Here is a 7,125-nt window from a genome sequence, read left to right as displayed (position 1 = left end):
ACGTTGGATTATAACTTAACCTATTTTACTTAAACAACGAATATCCTATAAAACTGTGAGTTTTTGAAATAATTCTTTTTCATTGAGTTATCAAATTCATAGAARAAAATGTTACATTAAAATAATCAAWTTTATGGCGATAATATCTTTTAAASGGTTAGRTTTAGGAAAAAATCGTCGGAGACTATTTAGTAGAGCATTTAATTTCATAGACAATTTCTGAAACGAGTTTTTTTTCAAGTAGGTGGGAGCGTCAGCGTATTCCTATCTGGTAARAAGAAAAAAATAGAAAACTAGGCTAGAGACCTTTGCGCTACAATAAAGACCTCATACTTGGACAGATTTTTTTAGAGGTATCTAAAAATTAATTTTAAAAATAAAATCGTGTTTTTTGACCTGTCCTGACATGCATATTATATATTTATAAACAAACACACTTGTATGTTGAATAACTCGATATAAATTAAATCAATTTAAGTTTTTTCTTTTTCAAAACAAAAACTAATAAGCATGCAAATGCACGTTTACGAGTATGGAAACATATTTTTGCATATGCAAATTCTGACATACGTACTCAGGCACACATGCAGATCTAAAATARGTATGTAACTGTTCACATATGTGACAATCTGCATATATATTTTTACTTTGCAGCTTTCTACACTACTTTGCATATTCTCAGACGTCTTCACTTAGCTGTGTGTCAATAAGCACAGGAATTTCGCATGCATATATTTGCAGTTTGGAAGACGTGTGTGCGCATAAATTATTTAAACTATTTCTACCGATTTTCTATTGAAACTATTTTTCTTGATTTATCTTGTGCTTGAAAGTTCGGTATAACTGTGGCAGATGGCTGAAATTTATTTCAGCAGACGTGCCGAAAGCAAATATAAATGATTAAAAAAATTGGAAAAAAAACGAATATTAAAATTTTTTATTATTATTATTTTTTTTTTCCACCGAATTAAAACTATATAATTTAATGAAGTTTAAAATTATGATGAAATTTTTGAGGAAAATACTTAAAAAAAAATTAAATCTAAGCACAATTAAAAGTAAATATTCAAAAATAAGTATATATCTAAATATAGGTATGAGCTTTTATAACAGATTTTTTCCGATTTGCAAGCAAYATTTTATGTAAGCCGCTAGCACTCACTTAGCGCTGTCTTAAGAAAGATACCTCTATTTTCGTATTTTTCCGCCCTTAATAATATCTGACACCGCTCTCTGTAGTTTCGGTGCTAGAGACATAGCCTCTGCTCTCATCACGATCAATGATTTGAACATATTTCCAAAAACTCCAATGTCTAAATAAAAAGTGCTTAAGCCTTAAATAAGGGAACCTTAAACCCTACCAACCTATTTTTAAATAAAGTATTTCCAATAAAAATTTTAATGTAATGTTATAAAATTTTAAATTCATTGCTATAAATAGATATAAATTTCTGCCGAAGTGGCATTTTTACTTTGAGAAAGACGGGAAATACACTGGAATGCAGACACGCTGAACCAGAAARTATTGAGACATAAATAAATAAATTTGCAGACAAACAAAGTCGCTGACATGGGCTTCTAACAAAGGGAATCACTGTCACTGCGGACCCTWCTCAGAGCATAAAAATTGAAGAGTGAAATTTGTAAAAGAATTAAAAGACTGTTGCCAAATGGTATAAGGCAGCAGAGCAGAAAATAGTAAAACAGCATAGGTCAAGGCAATCTGGAATACGGTGGATCAATGAATGCGCACTTACATATGTATACTTTTGTATACATTAAGGTGGGTAAAAAAAAAATTTAATATGTTTTATTAACTATATCGAAAAATTATAAGTGGCCCTTTTTGTAAAGTAGTAAGTGTCCTACAAAGCCATGAGTTTGCCGATTTCTAATGATTTTTTTCATTRAGTTATAAAATTTCAAAAAAAAAAAATGCGTAAAAATTATTAAATTATTCCACTAAAAAAGAAGACGAGCATTTCGTAAATGAAACGAGATATTATTTCAAGTTGTTGGAAGCGAGATGTGAATTATTTTATCCGATAATATGAAAAAATATAAAACTTTAAGGCGGAGCCGGTTCACGTTACAAGTATGCTCATGCTTGGAGAGATTTTCTTAGAGGTGTCTAGGAGCATTTTTTTCCAGAGCATGAAGCAAAAACAAATATTTGCTTTTTTTTGAACCTCCCTAATAAATATATGTACGTAGAAAAGTGAATCGAGACAATTGTTTCGAAAATATGCCAACACTGTTACAGATGTGTTAAAAGTGTGGTGTATCTATACCTAACATACTACCAAATACGCGCCGTGGCACACTGTATCATATACGCTTACACATTTAACTGCGCCACCGACATTTGTAATAAAGTTTCGACAAACGAACTTTTCAGCAACAAGTTTGCAACTTATTGTGCAAGTTACGAGCTTTCTCGTTCGTTTTGCTAACATTATTAGTTGAAGTGGACTAATGCCCTCCGGAGTAATTGGCGATTGGCGCAGAAACAAAGGTACAAAGCCTAGCAACCAAGCAAGCACATAGAGATACAAGTAACCTGTACGCTTTTATCTGTCTCTTATACACATCTAGATGTGTATAAGAGACAGGAAACAAAGGTACAAAGCCTAGCAACCAAGCAAGCACATAGAGATACAAGTAACCTGTACGCTTTTATGCTCTTACAACAACCACACAGCTACACACCTAACATACATACATACACACGGTACATACTCGCTTTCACAAAGCCCCGCATGTGGTTAACTAACTGCATTGAGTTGTTATTTTASATTTGGTTGGGAATTCAGTTTCCATGCCAGTGCACGTGTGGGCGTTGAAATTGAAAATCGACTAGTGAACACAATGAATTTTAATAAAAATAAAAAATAGCAAAATTGTAACACGAAARGGATGCGCGTTAACGGTTGAGTGCACAACAAATTATGAATATTGTTAGTGTTTTAAGTTTACTTTAAGTTAAATAGTTTGGTATATTATTTTTAGTATTTTTAAATTGTTGAAGGGTTATAAATCCTTAGGATATAGATGCCTTACTCGGATTCAACGACTCCTAAGCAAATTATAGAAGAAATTTCCTTACAAATTATATAGTCTTTGGTGAGTATGATACTACTTCCCAACAGGGTGTTAACGCGAAAAAAATCAAATAGAAATAAAAAGCAAGGTAACTGAAACCCTTACTTTTCCTTAGCATCAACTTCCACGAAGAAATGCGGCATAAACTACAATCACTTTACGCACTCACTCTGCTAAAACAAACAGTCGATGAGCTAGCTTCACCCTCGCATTCACCTGTATACTTTTACCCTCCACTTAGCAACACTGCGTGATGAAATTTTTCAATTTAACAGTAACTTCCAAAGGTCGCAAAGTCAGCGGGGGTAATTTCGTCTTTATTATTTATATTGCTTGGTTTTGTTGCATTTAGTGTTGTTGTTCTGCTGGCAAATGACGAAAACTTTTAAAGCACTCAATTTTCATATGCATCAGTTTATTTATTACACTTTAACACCGTTGTCATTTCGCCAAATTGACTGTCATAATTCAATTATGTCCACGAATGTGTGTGTGTGTGGTGCTTGTGAAGTGAAAATTCGCTAAAAGATTTTACAGTAAATTGCAAAAATTGCTCAAATTACATTTTCAACTTTCCCACAGCCACATAGTTATATAAAAGAAGAAGCAGAAAGAAGAAGAGCAACCGAAGGCAGTGGAATTGCATTTCGAACTTTGCTGGCGTTTTTCGCAAACGCTTGCTCAGCAAGAAATTCTACTTAGTGGAGGTGMCAAATATATATATACTCGTAAAGCAGCCGACCCGAAAGAAGCGGCTAGGCTGGAGTACTGACAGCTGCGCTTGTGAAACCCCACAGTTAACGTTTTCTTTACCGCTGCTAAATGTATGCTTCTAACTTCAAAAAATGCGGTTTTTTACTCGTTATTTTACCAGAGGTTGTGTTTGCTTAGCATATCTCGAGGGAAGTCATACAAAATGTATTGAAATATACTTATTATTGTTGTAGCTACTGAAAAGCATAACCACATTGTAAAATGTTTAGTCCTCCGACTGAAAAGGGACGAAAGCAACAGACGCCTCCGCAAAGTATGCAACAATGAATTGCAGGAAAGATTGCTTGTGGTAAAAGTAAGGTTAGAGTAATGTTTGTGGCGCAGCCAAATTGAAAATGTACAAACAAGCAAAACAACAGAACAGAATATGTAAGTTAAAAAGGAATATTGGAAGGAAAAATGAATTGAAAAAAAAAAAATAATAATATTAACTATAGCATTGTACATTTTTTTTTTACGTTAAGTCTTGAACCGCTTTGCAAATAAATATTTAAGAAATATCTTAAGGATGCCGCTTTCGAGAAGATGTCGACGCCTTAACACATGTCTTACTAAGCTGCGTCGAGTGAAAAAATTATATGCGACTGCTTAAACGGTTTGTATTTGTGAACTGGTGTGTTTGGCGATAAAGGARGCATCCTCTTATCCAATTTCACATWTMTWCTTGGTCGTGTGYGCTTAACWCTTGATAATATCTAAAAAATGTTTATGTAGCTGTTTATTAAATAAAGTCTATGAGTAAGTGGGATATAGTGTCCATAAATAAATATTTGAGGTGATCTTGACAGCGCTTTAATGGTGTAAAACTTAACAGAAATACTGCTTTATACATATCTTCTTAGAAATAAATGAAACATGATTTATTACTAAAATAAAAATTTAGTTATGCAAATTTATTAATATTATTATTATCGGGTAGTCGGAAAAGACTTTTCGTATTTTGTCAATAGATGTCGTTACAGGCCTATTTCTGCAATGCTACAAATCACATTATATGATTTGTTGAAAAGGTGAGATTTTAAGCTTCATTTAACTAAAAAAAATTAAATTCGGCGCAGTTGAAAAAAATTACAGGTATTCAAAAATGAGTGAAAATAATGCAGAAATGCGCTATATTTTAAAAATTGTATATAAAAAGAAAGAATGCCACGCAAGCCACCAATGAAATTTGTGAATTTTGGACAGACGATGCTGTATCAGTTCGTGTAGCACAGCAATGGTTCGCTCGCTTCCGCTCTGGAAATTTCTAAATTTCGAATTATTCTATCATCTATCCTTCAGTGGAAAGATGGCAAAAAGAAATCGAGTAAAAGGTACATATTTGTTTATTTATTTATTAGTATAAATATAAAAAAATATGTTGAAATTTGATCAGAAATACGAAAAGACTTTTATATTAATCTAAAATGTCTTTAATTACCTTTTTGTTTCCAAAAAATATGTTTTACTCGCATATTTAATTCGTGCAGACACTATGCGCTTGGCCTTAGCCGCCTTGGCTTATAATTATTGCGAAAASCAGTCGCAAATTGCAACAAAAACTAATCAGACACTGTTTGTACTAATTGAATAAATTATTTGTRATTTTCACAACTGAATTTTAAAGCATAATTGCATTAGCAGCTTTAAGCGCCTGAATGTAGGCAGCAAATGTGCAAACAASTCAATACAAACAAACCAAAACTCATTAGCAAATTATTGGAAAATTATTGGCAAATTAATAATTAAATAAATGGCGCTAACYACGCAAGTATTTGAAGCAATTTAAACTTTAAGCTTGCAAATTTTTCCAACAATGCCARATATTAACGAAGCCCGCACACACCSATAAGCACATGCGCGCCATTSGTGTTTAAATGCCGATTCAATCGAGCGTGAAATTAATGCACGTGTGCAATGCAGTTTTTGTTTGGCAAACAAATTCGGTGAATTTCATGCGCAATTTGACTGTATTTAATGAAGAAAATAATTTACGCATACACAGACACAATAAATTACATATACRTGTACATACATATGTGTAGTTTATACATTTATTTTGCTTACTTGGATGTGTGTGCAAAGGATTTCTGCAAAAGGCCAATTAAAGGCTTGTATTCACAGAAAAGCCGTTTAACACATACATACATACATATGCGTGCTTGTGAGTGCGTATGTGTGAGGCATTATGTTAACTTTGTAAATAAATGTATGTGYTCAAGTATTTTCCATGAAAGCTGTTAACCACCCACTTTAAATATAATAAAATTATTCACATTTGTGCGTCTTTGAAGCACTGTATGCCATTTAATGCCAGCCGAAGCAACAAAATTCAATAACTTCAACACTTATACAACCGAGTGTATTGATCTGTTACAATCGCTTTATATCGGTCCATTAAAAATGCAACAACGATAAAGCTGCTCAATTGCTGTCAAGTGTTTGTGCGCTTTTTACTCTTAATAACACTCATTTCTTATATTTGTTGTACATTGTGAACTTGTATATCTAAATAAACGCCCACATGCAGACGGAGTAACTTGATGCCTGTTTGCGTAGTGCACGTGTTCAACAAAACAAGAAGCGAAAACAAAAACCRAAACTAAAAACACCAAAACAACCACTCTGCCAATTTAACGGTTCAAGCGTCTGGCTAGCGTTTATTCAAGCGCAACGTTCAATGAAGCATACKTTTTGGCTCAGTCGTAATAGCTTAATATAATAAATACAAACGGCTCTGCAATGTATTATGTATGTGGTGATTACCTATTATAATGGCTTATAGCTAAATAAGTGCAGTGGATTTTTATAATCATGACACATGTTGCTCGAAGTATCAATAATCGGCCCACCTTACAGTTGCCTAAAATACCCGAAAACGACATATTATATATTGTGTRGTCGAAAAAGTCTTTTCGTATTTCGAATCAAACTTAAAWTTTTTTTATATTTATACTAATAAATAAATAACCATTTTGGTCGACCATTTCTTCTACTTTTCCGGTAGAGACTTTATTCCATCAGTGTAAATTGAAATTTCGAAATTTCCAGAACGGAAGCGAGCGCACCATTGCTGWGCTACACGAACTGATATAGCATCATCTCCGTAAACTTTCCAAATTTCATTGGTGGCTGGCGTGACATTCTTCCGCTTTTTATATTTTTGAATAACTGTAAGTGTTTTTCAACTTCCTCGAATTTCRCCTTTCCATTGCTATACGGTGTGACTCAATGTGATTGGTAGCACTGRAGATATACGACTAAATAMGA

This window comes from Bactrocera latifrons, unplaced genomic scaffold (genome assembly GCF_001853355.1).
Source record: "Bactrocera latifrons isolate USDA-ARS-PBARC rearing strain unplaced genomic scaffold, ASM185335v1 scaffold_173, whole genome shotgun sequence".
NCBI classification, from domain to species: Eukaryota; Metazoa; Arthropoda; class Insecta; order Diptera; family Tephritidae; genus Bactrocera; species Bactrocera latifrons.
This window is presented reverse-complemented; position numbering follows the sequence as displayed.